The sequence below is a fragment of the Chionomys nivalis genome, chromosome 2, assembly GCF_950005125.1.
Source record: "Chionomys nivalis chromosome 2, mChiNiv1.1, whole genome shotgun sequence".
NCBI lineage: Eukaryota > Metazoa > Chordata > Mammalia > Rodentia > Cricetidae > Chionomys > Chionomys nivalis.
Window position 1 is genome coordinate 116,737,825 of NC_080087.1, and position 15,785 is coordinate 116,753,609.

At 47.5% G+C, this 15,785-nt stretch overlaps 1 protein-coding gene across 2 annotated transcripts in view; it reads left to right on the top strand.

The window, feature by feature from the left end:
• Window positions 1–1,111: 1,111 nt before the first annotated feature.
• Serpine2 (serpin family E member 2) overlaps window positions 1,112–15,785 on the top strand; it is a 61,068-nt gene continuing 46,394 nt past the window's right edge. Inside the window, exon 1 of one of the 2 annotated variants that reach the window (XM_057761539.1) lies at window positions 1,112–1,262. The gene's annotated coding sequence lies outside the window, so the exon portion shown is untranslated. The remainder of the gene's footprint in view (window positions 1,263–15,785) is intronic. The other variant, XM_057761540.1, reaches the window with a different exon arrangement.

The following is a 15,785-nucleotide window of genomic DNA, read 5'->3' on the forward strand; positions in this document are numbered from 1 at the left end:
AAAAAGAAAAATGGGATTTGTAAACTGTCGTAACCACAGAGCAACAAGAGGGTTTTTCTTTCTTTGCGTGTGATTGCATTTCCTTGGGGGTGGGGGGAGTACAAACCTCCCGTAGTATTTGTCCCTACAAGAGGAACTGTAAAACACACACACACACACACACACACACACACACACACGGGGTGAAGGGTGGAGGTCCGGTATGGACACAGCCGCACCAATGTGGCTCCGGAGTGGTTTGAGTTACTCTAACAGTGGATGCAGTTTATTTCAGGGCCCTAGGGAGATTCACCGCCAGGGGCCAAACGCGGGGCCTGCTGAGGAGGGTGTTGCACCAAAGGCAACAGAAATTACCATGAAAGTTGGGTCCCCACAAACCTAACTTGAGCAAAAGCGGGCTGAGAAGGCAGAAAAAGGAGACCCAGGCGAAACCATGGGGCAGGACAGCCATCTGTTGCTGGGCTCGGGTCTGCCGCAGTTTCCTGCCCACAGGTCTCATGAGCACAAGGTATAGGCTCAGAAGACCTGGATTCCCAGAGGTTTGAGAGTACCTCGTGCTGTCACCACAAGTCGGTTCCCTGAATGTCCTTGCTTGTCTTGTGCCTAGGAGCCCCTCAGTCAGCTCATCCCCTAAGCAGGAATAAGTTGGCTCTGGGGCACCTGGACGCAGGACCTGTTCTAGACCTCCGCGTCCTGGCACGGTAATCCCCATCACGGGCAGGATTGTATGCTGTCGCGGGGCACCCCTTCTCTCTCCGATGGGGCCCGGGGAGGGGGAGGGCAGCCAAGACGACTCGTCCTGCGTCCCAGGGACACACCACTGGTTACGGTGTCGCCCACTCCACTCCCCCCGTACGGCCCATCTGGTCGACCCACGTGCAGCTCGACCCTGGGTTGGCGCCGCACCTTGGGCCGGGCGCGTCTGGCCGGCGCTTTCTGGGGACCTGGACACCGCCCCCACCCTCGAGGGGACGGCATCCGGCCGCCGCGAGTCCGGCAGGGGGGCGTCCTGGAGTCCCCTGCGGTGGAGGGACGCTGTGGCCGGCTGCCACACAAAGGCGGCGGCGGGAAGGCGGGGCGGGGCGGGCCGGGGGCGGGGGAGGCAGGAAGGGGCGGGGGCGGCGGCGGCGGAGATAAAGCCCCCGCGCCGCCCGGCCGGCTAGTGCTGTGGTTGCACGGGAGCACGGGCTGCACGCGTCCCCGCCGCTGCGCTGTCCTCCCTCCGGGCTCCGACCGCCACCTGGGGATCCAAGCGAGGGCGGGTGAGTACCGGCTGCGCGGTCCCCGCCACTGGGAGGAGAGCCGGGGACCGTCCTCCGGGCTTCGCCGCGACCGGGCGCCGGGGCGGGAACTTTATCGGGCCGCCGGAGCCACGACTGCGAGCGCTCCCGGATCTCGCGTCCCTATCCCCCGAGGGTTGGGCGGTTCAGGTGTGCCCGAGACTGAGGGAACGCTCGCCGAGCTCGGCGTGACTGCGGTGGATCCTGCGTGGCTGAAAATCGTGACCCTGAACCTGAGGCATCTGGGCACTCAGGGGTGTCACCGACCCCGCACTTTGCTTGTGCGCGCCCGGGACAGGGACCGGGAGACCCGTTCTCACTTGTTACCTTTGCCTCAGCAGCTTGGAGGTGGGCAGCGACTTGGGGGAGGGCTTCAGTTCACACTGGCCTTTGCAACAGGCTTATCCCTACTATACAGTAGCAGCTCTTTGCGATTTATTATTTATTTCCATCATCTGTAGACCAGGGTATTGCGAGGCCGCTGAGTGAGTCCAGGTAAGGTGAAAGTACACAGAAATCCTGGGCGGAATTAGGTATTTAATTTGCCCCCAAGATGAGCCGCGGGAAAGCTGCTATTACATAAGACAGCACTCCACCTTCAGGTATTAGAGAAGGTACTGTTGAGGATTTTTAGTGTTTTAATGAACAAAACAGAATCTCCGCGTGTCTCTCTTGAGAAATCTCCAAACGCGGCTGGATCTTGCTTTGACTACTTTGCAAAGAACGTTCTTATATTTAGCATCAACATAAAAAGGTGTTTGAAGGTTTGACTTTCTCTTTCAAGCTGGGAAGCAGTTTACTTCTCTGAACTGTTCTAGAACAATTGATCTGATAATTTTGTGCCGTTGGAGATTTTATATCAGAATGGGAATACAGATAACTGGGAGAGATGTCAGCATTACTGATTTTGTGTATCTAAAGTATACTTAGAAACTGAAGGCGCTTTCAACACTTTCTGTGGCTCTGAAACAGTAATTATATGCTGTTTGCAACATTTAAGCAAAAAAAAAAATCTCAGGAGACATTCAACCAATAACGCTTCCATCAACCCCTGGAGTTTTGACTGTTTTTCAAAATAGCGTTTGAAAAATTTTTTTCAGGGAAGGGTGACTCCTGAAGGTCATGAGACGATGTCATCTTTCTTTCTTTAAAAGAATCCAAGCAGAAAAAATTTCCACCCCGCCCCCATGAACTTGACATATTAGCACAATTTTTGAAAAGACAGAAATTACTGAATCGCCTAAGGATGTCAGTTTTCAGCTTCACACATAGAGAGTTTGACAGTAGTCAGACACAGCCCAAGATGGAAGAGTTGGAAGTGAGATGGGGACCTGGCCAGGCTCCTGGCCCTCCTTGTTGCTGCCCTTTTCCTGGAATCCTTCTCTCACATGGTTGGGGACGTCGGCCTTTTCTTCCTCCTGTGGTTGTAGTGCTGCAGGCTCACTTCCGTGGCCGTCTCAGGTCCAGCGGTTTCCACCCGCTCCCTTTACACAGTGCTTTAAACATGTTCAAGACTTGCCCTCACCTGGAGGCACTGCTCCTCTGTCAGGAAGCAGGGGGAGGCTGAAGCAGGGATGCTGTGAACCTGATCTACAGAGTGTGCTCCAGGTCAGCCAGGGGTACATAGAAAGACATGTCTCAAAAACAACTTGAGAGCTCACAGGCATGCGCAAATATGCTCACACACAAACACACACGCACATGCGTGCGCTTACATGCACATGCGCACACACACAGAAAAACACACACGTGCACATGCACGCACACATACACACACTCCAATATACTTAAACCTTAAGCTCCTCCTACTCCCACAGGCTGCAAACTGGCTCTTTCATTGTAGTCTTCAACACAGAGGGTTTTCTGGTGCCTTCCATGCATCAGGTTCTACAGGTGGCACAATGACCTATGCGCCTGGGAAAGTAAAGGCCACCAGACTTGTCCCATGTGTTACTTCTGTGCCCCCTCTAAGCATTTCCATATTTACCCACTCCTCTGCACGGTCTCTCCAGGCCCACGTGTGCCTTACATTTCCTTTTGACGCTTTTCACCTCTGCTAAATATAGCAGGTCCTTGCATTCCTGGGATTATCATTCTTATACTGGGGGGAAAAGCAGACAGAAAAGCATATCTATGGTAAATACTGTGGGGGTGGAATGGCAGAGAAAATAATCAAGTTGAATTGGGAATTTGCAGAAGATGAGAGAAAAGGCTCCTTGTGTCAGTGACTAATGTCCCCAGCTGTGCCATGCATCCCAAACCCCCCTCCGCTCAGGAATCGTACTCACTCCTCTCTCTTACCTTCTGTTCATTCTCTCACCACGAACCCCGTTCTGTTTCAGCAGGAACTTCACAGTGATCTAACTTCCCTTATTTTGGCATTTCTGATGATCACCAGATTACTCCATGATTCTTAAATTAGTTGCCATGTCCCCAGTCTCTCTTCTTCTCAGACCCTGCATGTCTCCCCAGAACAGAAGAACCTAGAATTTCCTGTATGAGCCGTCTTCTGTGTGCCCAGCTGGCCTCTGCCATCTCGTGGGTGCCCAGCTGGCCTCTGCCATCTCGTGGGTGCCCAGCTGGCCTCTGCCATCTCCTGGGGGCCCAGCTGGTCTCTGCCATCTCCTGGATGCTCAGCTGGCCTCTGGCATTAGACACCAGGCGCTGTCTCCCATGGCTTTCTACAGCTTCCTCCCTCCTTGTTTTCCGGCTGTCATCTCTTCTACTCTCTGTGGTTTCCTAATACTCTGCCTCTCCCGAATTAATGCTATCCATAGAGCCTTTGGCTGGACCAATTTCCCAGTTTCACTTATCACCTTTATGAAGTGAGTTCCAGGTTGCCACCTGAGCTAAGAGCATTCTCTTACACTAGCTGCCGGCCTGGAGGTTTGAAACCGAGGTTATGTGTTTGCTTGTGTGCAGCTATACATGTATGCGCTCGCATGCATGTACTGTCTGTCTTGGTTTTGTTGTTTGGGTTTGAGATAAGGTTTCTCCCTAACTAGGAGCTCCACAGCAGACAAGGCTGGCCCATGAACCTGAGAGATCCTCTAATCTCCACTTCCTCAGCCCTGGGATTCCGAGTACACACCACCCTGCTCTTTATTTTTGCATCTTAGTCCGGGGATTGAACTCACATACCTATACCTAGGCTTGGGTGACAAGCACTGTATCATCTAAGCCAGTGGTTCTCAACTTTCCTAATGCTGCGACCTTTTGATACAGTTCCGCATGCTGTGGTGACCCCATTGTGTTGCTACTTCATAACTGTAATTTTGCTCCTGTTATGAATTGTAATATAAATATCTGCTGTGCAGGGTATCTGGCATGCGACCCCCAGGTTGGGAATCCCCCGATCTAAGCTATCTTATCAGCCCCTGACTTTAGTTTTTACACCCACCCCGTATGTCCTTCATTAGTCAAAGTTTATCTTTTTTTTCTTAATGATTACATAATTCCCCAAGGCATCCAAGTGGGAGCCTCCGGTAATTCCTGATTTCTGCATATCCTGCTCTGACCAAGTCACAGTCCTCTTGCTTCTCTGTGCTGTGAGATCCCATGAGTCTCCAATCTATTTGCTTGCCTCTATTTTGCTTTAGTGTGTAGAAATAACAAAATGGTGGCTGGTACATCACTTTCAGCTGGCAGACATGTATTGGCCTGAATAAAACATACAGAAAGTTAACTGATACTAGGATTAGTTCTGGAGATTCGTATCTGGAGATAACCTTGGGTTTATTGCTTCTCTTAAAAGGCAGAGGACATGGCACATCGTGAGGCTTACGTTCGATGTGCAAACCCACCCTCGGCATGTGCTAAGGTCGTAGCAGTTTTCTGTGGTGGAGGTTAGCTGCTTCCTGGTCCATGTGGACCTGTGAACCCTCACTGACATCAGCTTTGTGGCTTTAGAGTTAGTCACTATGGGCTGGGGCAGCTGTCAGCAACCTGGGAGTCTCAGGGGTTTACTGCAAGTTCCCTGCACCAAGAACTTTGCATTCTGTCTGTCTTCCATGTTGTTGCTGTCTCAGATCATTGCAGTTTCCCTACGTCTGCCTGCATCCATCCTGATGTCATCCAGTGCCTCCCTCTGGATGTGGAGGTAACCGCCTCTCTGGAGTGGCAATGTTGTGTCAGGAGATTCTTCAGGCTGGAAGGTGAGCGCTCAGTGGTCTTTACGCAGGGTCGTCCCTGAGCGTCTCAGAAGGCTTTCATGGTCGCTCCTACAAAATTCTGGTATTACCTTAGTGTGTCCAGACTGCAGTCTCTGCTGTTTCCATATGTCTCACCCCTTTCCACACACTCCAGGAGGAGATAGGGTTTGGTCAGCTCACCCCCACCCTAGGCAGTAGATAGGCATCTGTAAGTATGAAGACACAGTATCAGAAGCAGGCAGACCTTTCACTGTCTCAGCCCTATGTCTGTGGAGCCCAGGGAACTTTCCATAGCGCACTGGGAACTCACTAGGTGGGTGGCTATCTGGTGGCCTGACCACATCTGTGTCCTCTTCTACCTTTCCTGTCTTCTGGACCTTTGTTTCTTCCACACTGGGCTCCATGGGGCCCAAATATGAGTATGTTGCACTGTGTCTCCTGTCTTGGTTGTCTTGCTGCACCTTTGTCTGTGGTTCTGTTCTTCAATGCTCACTTTCTGGACAGTTTCACCTTTTTTCAAGCCCAGGTCTAGTTATCTTCTGTTCCAAAAACCATTCCTGATAACCACTGTTTCCAACCCTTGGTTGCCCACATGTGGTACACACACATACACACACACACACACACACACACACACACACACACACGGTATACACAGTTCTGTGGTGGCAGCTACTGCCTTGTAGTCAAATGCTTCACCTGCCCTTGTTTTAATTTTATTTGTGACCTAATGGTATTTAATAGACGTGTGAACTAAACCGTCACCATTTTTAATAATAAGCCTGCTTCGTATTGATTCTGTATAGAACAGGGCCTGTATTTCAGGCTTAAAGGGGAACTCCTTAACAGATACCTCAACTTCTAGCTGTGGTACTTCTACTTTTAACACACGTTTTCATTCTTCTCTGTGTGGATATGTGTGTCTGTGTGCTTTTGTGTGTGAAGGCCAGAGGACAACCTCAGATGTTCCTTCGGTGGTAGCCACCTTGCTTTTGGGGAGTTTCTCATTGACTTGGAGCTCACCAATTAGGCAAGGCTGCCTGACCAGAGATCCCCCCAGGGATCCTATTGTCTCTACCTCCCTAACTAGGTTTTTATAAGTATATGACACCATGCCTTTTTTTTTTGGAGCATGCGCTCTGGGTTCTTATGTTTGCAGGCCAGGATTCTTATTTGCACATTTTTTTTTTTTAATGTTCTGAGTGACTGCATGTTTTAAGGTGAAACATTAGGGAACAAAGGCAGTGCTCTGCCCATGACTGCATGCATTTTCCTCCTAACCTTTCTCAACCTACTACTGTCTGGGCTTTCCCTCTGCCTCTCATGGCTCGTGTAAGGAGGGGATGATGCACTGTGGACTGTAGTGTACTTCTGCTAGCCTTGGTGACGATGGTATGTACCTTCTTAGTGACATTGTTTCTCATGTTTGCTTGTTTGTTTGTTTTGTCATGGAGCTGGCTCCCTTCAGCCAAACTTGGTTGAAAAGAGCCCTGGACTGGGGACGATCTGGGTTGTGCTGTTGATAGCCGAACCATGTAGAACTCGGTTTCCTTCTGTATACAGTGGATATCACAGAAATAAATGACATCTGTGGTGTCTTATTAAATGTCTTATAGATTTTTAAAAAAATTTATAGCTTCTTGGCTTTCCTTTCTAATCTAGCTTTCTCATAAATATCAAGTCTGGGTGCCTTTATTCTTGAGTGCATTATTCTGTGCTTACACACCGTGAAGTTCCCGTCCATCTCTTTCTTTCATAATCCCGTGAAGACATTTAGCATTAGAACTCAGAAATAGCACCATGGGCCAAGGGGAAGATTTAGTTGATGCTTCTCCTCGGAGGCAGTTAGGAAATTGTGAAATGAATTAGGACCCTGTGCTTGGATCTTCTTTGTGAGCCCATTCTCCATATATAAATGTTCTTAGTCCTTACTTCCGAACCATCTTTCTTCATGAATAGATTGCATGCCTGAGGTGAAAATCAATGTTGGTTAAAAAAAAAATTTACCCTTGGGGACTAAATGGAGTCAAGTATAGTAAACCACATCTTCAGGTTATTGCTTATCTGTATGTTCACAGTTTGTCTAAGGATGCTGAAAACTCACACAATGTTATTATTCTTTAGAGACCCAATCTTCTACTGAGTAGCCTGGGTCTTTTCCATAGCCCACAAGGCCCTGCTTTATTTTACTGTTTGATTTCTAGGTCTGGATTTAAGCCCAGGCTGGAGAAGTCAGCAACCCTTGTGAATGCCTTTTTTTTTTCTTTTTTTGGCCAGGAATGGCCACCAAGCCTGAGCAATCTCCTGTTTCGTAATCCTCTTGGTGTATTTTGACAACCATGTCCTCCATTTCATGTCTGAATCTCTCAAGGCTCGATGGACATCCTAGTTCACGATCATATCAGGAACACCCAGACCCTTGCTGCTATTTCACCTTGGCCTCTACCTCTACCTCAGAAGATAATCAGAGAATGGGGATCAACTGTGCCATTCTCATCTTAGCAACTGGTCCTTAAAAGAAAGAAAATGTACACAAAATTTTAACATTCATTCTCTCTCTCTCTCTCTCTCTCTCTCTCTCTCTCTCTCTCTCTCTCTCTCTCTCTCTAAAAAGCTGAAGGCATTTCTTATAACTGTAAACCTTAGTAGATACATTGGTTTTTATACCTTTGCCTTCATGCTCCCCAGCAAAACCAAATGAGGATTTTGTTTACTAAAGGGATTTCCCTTGAAACCATACCAAAGATAGCATTAGGACCCTGCCACCCTTTTGCCCATCCTCTGTAGAATGTCAACACATCTCGCTATAGGAAAAACAACCACCGGTTTTTAGCAAGAGAGTTTATAGCAAACACAAGACACTCGCAACGAGTAAGGTGCAGCTGGGCTGTGTCTCTGTGTATGGCAAAATTCCTGTCCATCCTGAGTTTGAGCCCTAGCAACTACCAAAGGAAAGGTTTAAAAGCATGAAAGGTGAGTACAAAAGCAAGTGTCACCTTCCTTCCCAGAGGGCCCTGCAGGAATAATACAGATGCTTACTGGTAAATTTCATTTTATCAGTTTGGTTTTTTTATTCGTGTGTTTGTTTTTATTCTGAATACGGCTCTACCTGAGAAGTTCCTTCATTGAGGATTTGATCTCTGTTCCGATCATATAAAAAGCTATTAATACCTGCATTACCTTGTCCTTACAGTGCAGAGCCCTAATCAAATAACTCCAGCAGGAATGTGTTCCCTAAGGGACTCTTTCCTTTTACTTACTGCCCCTGAGATCTGACTCTGAAATTGGAACCAGAGACTGAGCCTCGGGGTTCACTTCTTTCCTTTGGTCTCTTGACTCTTCTTTTCCTGGAAGACCATGAGGACATCTTGCTCCAGGCTTATCTCCCCAGAGCTGCATGATGAAGAGGGAAGAAGCTTTCTTGCCAGTTCTAGTTGGGGGAGGGGGGCACTGGGAGGAAATCTGATTGGCTCAGTTCTGGTCACTTGCTTTTCTCTACACCAATGGCTGCAGTTATGAGAATGGGGCTCTTATGAGTGGTCAGATCTGAGTCAGGGGTTCAGTGATGTGGTTCAGGCTGGGGTAAGGTGTGCTAAGCATGTAAGTTGTCCTTGGGTGATGGAGGCTCTAGTGGGCTCCTTGAACTTGCTGCCTACCTCTAGAATAGGAGCTAATATCTCTTCCACTCACACAGCTGTGAAAGAAGAGTGGAAAAGCCGATGTGTCTGTGGTCAGACTGCCTGTATGTCATGGCAGAGTCAGGTCCAAGATTGTGAGCCATGAGCTGGTAGCACGAATCACAAAGACTTCTGTCACTTCTCAGCTGTGTTTACGTCTTCTTAAAATCTCCTGCCTTTTCGAGCACTGCCTTTTCTGTAGGGCATGGTAGCCCAAGTGCATGAGGGAAGAATAGGCCGACAATTTTATGTGGTTTGAAGTACTGCGTTTATATCATTTGGCCCCCCAATTTGTTCCTTAGACATGCCTTCCCTCCCCCACCCCAGACTGGAGTCTAAAATTAGTGCTGACCTTTGGATGGAGAATGCATTTGCACACAGTCCTAAGGACCAACTTAGCCTGAGCTGGATAAAATTCCACAGAACCAAGAATGAATGTAACCTGATTATTTTAATTCAAGTCTACTTGGGATTTAACTTTTTCTTTTTGCAAAGCTTATACTTTATTCAAAACTTGTCACTTCTACATAACAGAGATTTCCCCTCCTTCCCTTCCTCTGTTCCTTTTCATCCCGTTCCTTGTTTTCCTTCTCCTCCAGATTTGGAGCCTGGTAGACTTTGGTTTGAATCTAGATCCTATCAGTTGCAAGCAGGAGAACATAGCCAGCTTCCTCAGGTTTCCTAAGCCCCAACTTTGTCTGCAAGTTGAGCGTGAACGTGACCACCTCTTGCGTACTATGAAGAGAGAGTGGAGAATGTATCTTAGGTAGGTGCTGTACATATGGTAGGAATGGACTCTACTAGGAATGGGGATGGCCATGGTCATAGTTCTGGATTGTATTTGCCATAGTGGTAGAGGTGAGTGTTTGTCTCCCCCAAGATTCCTATTCTGTGTGTCTCAGACCAGGTGCATGTATCCTGAGTGGCTCCTCTTGCTAGCCGGTCTGCCCCAGGGACAGTCTATGCATGCATCCCGAGCAAGTGCTGAGATCACACGTAGACCACCTTTGCCCAAGGCTCTGGGGATCTGAACTCCAGTCCTCACACTTCTGTGTCAAACACCTTACCCAGGATCATCTCCCCAACTCAGAAATTAAACACGTTTAAAGATGTGCTGAATGTATTTAGAACACGAATTCATTTAAGTATGATTGGATTCCCTAATTATACAAGAATTCTAAGAATGTTTAACTTGCAAGTATTCCCACATCAGACCTGCATTTTCTGCTGTAGTTGATAGAGTCATCTTGGCATTTTCCTGGAGCTTAGCCATTTGAGACTTAATGCAATGCTCTGAGTGTGTGCCTCTGCCTGATAAGTGTTGATCTGACAATAGCATGGGAGATACCGTGGAGTTTTGGTATGGTGGATCACATAATTATAAAAGGGTGTCCTTTCTAAAGATATTAATTTTCTTTATGAAATTAATTCACTAAGAGATTCACATCACTTTCTGCCAAGTCTGATAGCTTCTTAAAATGGCTATGATGCTTAGATATTCATAATAAACTTATTCTTGTGCAGCAAGGTGGTAAATTATGAATATCAAAGTGTTGATCGTATAAATGTGAATTAATCCAGTACAGCCAAAGGACTGAAAGGAGTTGTTCCTACAGGTGTGCGTCAGTTATTTGACTAAGATTTCTTTGTGCAAGGAAAGTCCACCTTTTGTGTGTATGGTGGTTAAGTTACGCTTTCCTGCCCCTCTCTTCTTGTTCTAGTTGTATGTGTCTTACCTGTCCTGTGATGACCCACAAGCCCATCTTAGTCTTCTGAGTTCCTTTTACTGTGCCTGGCACAGAGGAACTGAAAAGAAACTCCAAGGAAAAGAAAGAAATGAAAAATTCACAGATAGCCCTCTGTCGGGTGCTGTTAGGCACGTTTTATACTTGGTTGTGAAGAGTCTTAGCAACACTGATAGTAGGGTGGGAGCAGGCCGGAGTTTGTCATGAGAAATTATGGGATGCACATGTGCAGAGCAACTTGCGCAGACGCACGTAGATGGAAGAGAGTCTGGAAACATGTGTTCCCAAGGAGGAAACTTTTTATTCTGAATCACTGTTTTCACTGGCCAAGTAACAAGGCAAGACGCCTGGGATAAAAAGGTCAGACATCGCTGGGCAGGGAATCACGTTGGGAGTCGGAAGAACTTGGGTTTAAATCCCAGTTCCACGTGCATTTGCGTGGGTAGCCAGTGTCAAACATCTTCCTGTCTGTGCTCCATTTCCACGGGAGGCGGGGGAGTACACATGGTGAGGGTGTCCCCTCTTTGTTAGAGAGGGAGCATATCTGTCTCATTTCACACCGAAGAAGCTAGGAAATGAAGGGACTTAAAGCCACGTCAAGGTCAGGGCTGTGACACAATTCCCCCTTTCTGATCACTGCCCCTGTTGCTCTCGGGAAGCCAAGTCTGGGTACGGTTTTGCAGCAGACTGCCCTGCCTGCTTGGACCCTTGACTTGTGGATTGTCCTATCCGTTCCCTAGAAACATCTGGCCAACTCATGTCTCCTCCTGTCTGTATACACTCCCATCATCCCGAAGAGGAATCTGTCTTAAGAGTAGAAGAGATTCTTCAAATTGACTCTTTGATGTGCCTGCCCATCCCATGATGTTCAGAAACTGAATGGCGGTCCTGTCTGTCACTGTGGTGAAATTCAACTTATGAGCTGGGTTCTGAGTACTTACTCAGTAATAGTTACCTGGAGACGCTCAGATGTATGGACAGGACAGGCATCGACCGTGGCGGTTCTCATCCGCTCGTATTGAAAACATGTCTGTGTTCTGGGTACCCAAGAGCAGTGGCATGTCACTGTGGCAGATGGGAAGCGGCCACAGAGGGCTCTAGTGCAGAGGTTCTCAACCTTTTCAATGCTGTGACCCCTTAACACCGTTCCTCGTGTTGTGGTGACCCCCTCCAACCATAAAATTATATTCCTTGCTGCTTCATAACTGTAATGTTGCTACTGTTCTAAATCATAAGGTAAGTATATTATGCAGGATGCCTGCTATGTGACCTCTGTGAAAGGGTCATTTAACCCCCAAAGGGGCCGTGACCCACAGTTTGAGAACAGTTTCTCTACAAAGGCAACAGTGAAGGGACTGGAGAGATGGCTCAGTAAAGTGTTTGCTGCACAAGTTCAAGGACCTGAGTTCGGATCCCCTCAGAGTTCGTGTAGAACTGGCAGTGTGTGTCTATCCTCCCAGAATTGGGGAGTCAAATAGGCAGGTCCTTGGGGCTAGCTGGCCACCTGTTCTAGCTGAAATGATTGAGATTCTATGCCAAAAACTAAGATCGCAAGCAGGAGAGGAAGACACCTGACATTGCATAGCTTCACACACACACACACACACGCACACGCACGCACACACGCGCGTGCACACACACGCAATTGTACGTGCTCAGTAGACAGGTTTCCATGGAGTTGTTTTGCTCTTTGTCTTCTTTCACTGATGTGATCAGTGTTCCCTCACCATAGCAGACTTGATCCTGTGACCTCCGCCCTGCCCCTGGTGCTTCGCCGAGTCAGTCATAATCTGCCAACGTTAATGACGCTAATGAGATCCTTAGCATGTCAGAGAGGTTAGTGGTCAGGGGGGCTTGAATTGTTGAGACAGCTACGCCGGAGTCTCTCCCTCCTATGTCTCTTATAAAAAGAATCAAAAAAAGTAGTCTGTGATCTCGAGAGGCAGAGAAGCCACTGATGTCCCAATGAGCTATGGCCTGGGAAGACAGTGCTGAATCCTCCAGGCAGTTTGCAGAAGCTTGTGGCTCTGTAGATGAAGAACCCAGAGTCCCCACTGAAAAATTACAGGTAAGTGACAAGATTTTGTCTGTGACATGAGGACAGTGATAGCCAGTTCTTAGGCAGCTGCTGTCTGGGAGGCCTCATGTGAAACCCTTCAGGCAGAGAAGTGACTTCAGTGTCGCAAGGATGTCTGTGAGGTAAGTCTGTGCACAGGTGAAGGGTGGGAATGTAGTCGTGAATGTGGGTGTTTAGATGCCCTGTGGGTAATAGTTTTTGTTTCTTTTACTTGTATGTCCACAAAATTCCATTTGCCATAAACTTCGGTTTTTGTTGATTTGTTTCAGCCAAAAATGGTTTATTTGGCTCAGAGGAGAAATTAGTTTGCACACCAAAGATGAAAGTTTTGGTGGATGACTTTGGAAAGTGTGGCCCACTGTTCATAGGAAGCGTGTACTTCCAGTATGTATGGCTACAAGAACATGCACATGCAGTACTATGTGCACGCTCGGGGGATTGCATGATGGGCCAGGCCTAGGGACAGCATGTATCATCTCCCCTATTTTGATAAGTATCCAATCTTAAATTCAATTGCATCTTCAGCATAGCCCAAGAAATGTCATCCAGCTCTGGGGCTGGAATGATGAGGAAATATATCCTAGTTAGGGTTACTCTTGCTGTGATAAAACACCCTGACCAGCCGGGCAGTGGTGGCACATGTCTTTAATCCCAGCACTCGGGAAGCAGAGGTAAGGATCTCTTGCCTGTTCAAGGCCAACCTAGTCTACAAGAGCTAGTTCCAGGACAGGCTCCAAAACACTACGGAAAAACCCTGTTTCAAACAAAACAAAACAAAAAATCACCATGGCCAAAACAGCTTAGGAGGACAGGGTTTGCTTCAGCTTACACTTCCAGACAACTGTCCATCACTGAGGGAAATCAGGGCAGGAACTGAAACAGGAATCTAGAGGCAGGATGATGCAGAGGACATGGAGGAGTGTTGCTCACTGGCTTGCTCTCCATTGCTTGCTCAGTCTGCTTTTCTTACAAAACCCAGCACCACCTTCCCAGAAGTGGTCCCACCCATCATGTGCTGGGCTCTCCTCCATCAATCACTAATTAAGAAAATGCCCTACAGGCTTGTCTACAGGCTAATCTTATGAAGGCATCATCTCAATTAGGGTCCCCTCCCCAATTGATGGCTCTCTGATGGCTCTAGCCTGTGTCAAGTTGCCATAAAAATTAGCCAGCAAAGCTGAGACCCTGTCTACTGTCAGAGGAAGAGACTATTAAAGGTCACTTCTTAGCATCTACACAGTCAGTCATTGATTGGCCCTAGGGGTCATGGATAGTTACATTTTCGCCTCTGAGGGCAATCGCACGGATGTTCCCTCAGGAATTTTTCATTGCAACCGAGTCAACATTTCATGCCTGTGACCTGTCACTTAGTAAGGAGATGTGGTGTCTGGGAACAGAAACGATAGTAGGTACTGGAGGATGACCGAGGAGAGGCCAAAATAAATTGCTTCGTGGAAGGTGGGGGTAGAAAGACGAGTGCTATTTCTAGCTCTCGGTACATGTGATTTCATGTCTTAGTCATAAAGTTTGTTTAGTCTGGTTAACCCAAACTTGTGAGGGTAGCGAGGATCTTCTCTGAGAAGAGAGGAAATTGAGTTTGCATGATAGGCATTCACATTTGGGACTCAGAAGGCCATTGATGGGAAGTCCACCTTCTGGAAGAAAGGTTCTTTCTTGACCAGTGTGAAGAAGAGTGCTGGGTGTGCTGGAAATTCAGCTCTGTGTGGGATATCTGGGAGGGAAAGTTGAGACCACAGTTAGGAGTGGCGTCTTCCTGAAGAAACACTGTCAATGCCAGCCTTGCAGGAGACACACCCTACATGTTCCCTTATGTCTGTCTCTCTGGCTGGGTGACATGGCTGGGTTACATGTCATCTGCACATCTCATGTGTGATGTGACATGTCAACAACGCTGTGTCCCCTTTAAGGACTTTGTAAGTCTCCAGTGAATTCACTCGCTTTCTGCATTGTTGTGGAATATCATCTTCCTTGAGAACTCCTAACTCAGCCAGTCCGCCCACCCTACCCATTCCCTGGTACACTGTCCATTCTAGAAGCTAGATAAAGGGAGAAAGTGAATGTTAAGCTCTTGTTTTTTCTTTTCTTTTTCGTTCGTTTGTTTTATTTAGAAGCCCTTGCTCTTCTGCCATAGCTTGGACGTGGCAGAGAGAAGTGGTCATTCCCGAGAGGAAGAGCTCTGTGGTTTATGTCATCTCATCTACCTCTGTAGTAGAGGATGGATGAAGGGTTGGCCCTCACTATAGAGCAGGGCACTGAGTCCCTGAGCAGGTGTGTGATCTAGGAAAGCAGGCAGAGATGAGGCAGCAGGTCTGTGCCCCACGTTTGTGTTGAGTGAACTTAGACTTCTTGTACGAAATAGCTAAATGTCCCCCTCTTTTGACTCCCTCCTAGACGCCTTCAGAAGGTGTCCGTGTCTACCATAGCAAGGGAAGTTGAGGCAAACCAGGGGAGGAAACTGAATTTGGAGCCATGCTTCCTACCACCATGAATGGTTTCTAAGCTTTGAAGAATTATTTCGGTTTCATGGTGGAGATGACTTGTAAATACAGAATTTTTATTTCTATTACAGTAAAAAAAAAAAACAAACCCTACAACCAAAGGCCACTCCTCTTTGCTCACCCCCTTGGTTTATGGGGAAGTATTTCCAGATTCTTGCCTTTGGACACATATATATTTATTTATGTGTTTAGTTTATTTTGGAAGGTGGCTCATAGGGTTTGTTCCCACCACTTCCATGTTTGTAATACTTTCTTGGAGACTAGTTTTGCTTGCTGTAGCTCACCAGAAAGCTCTGCTTAGGATGTTTGTACCAAACCTGGCAAGCAGGAGACTTG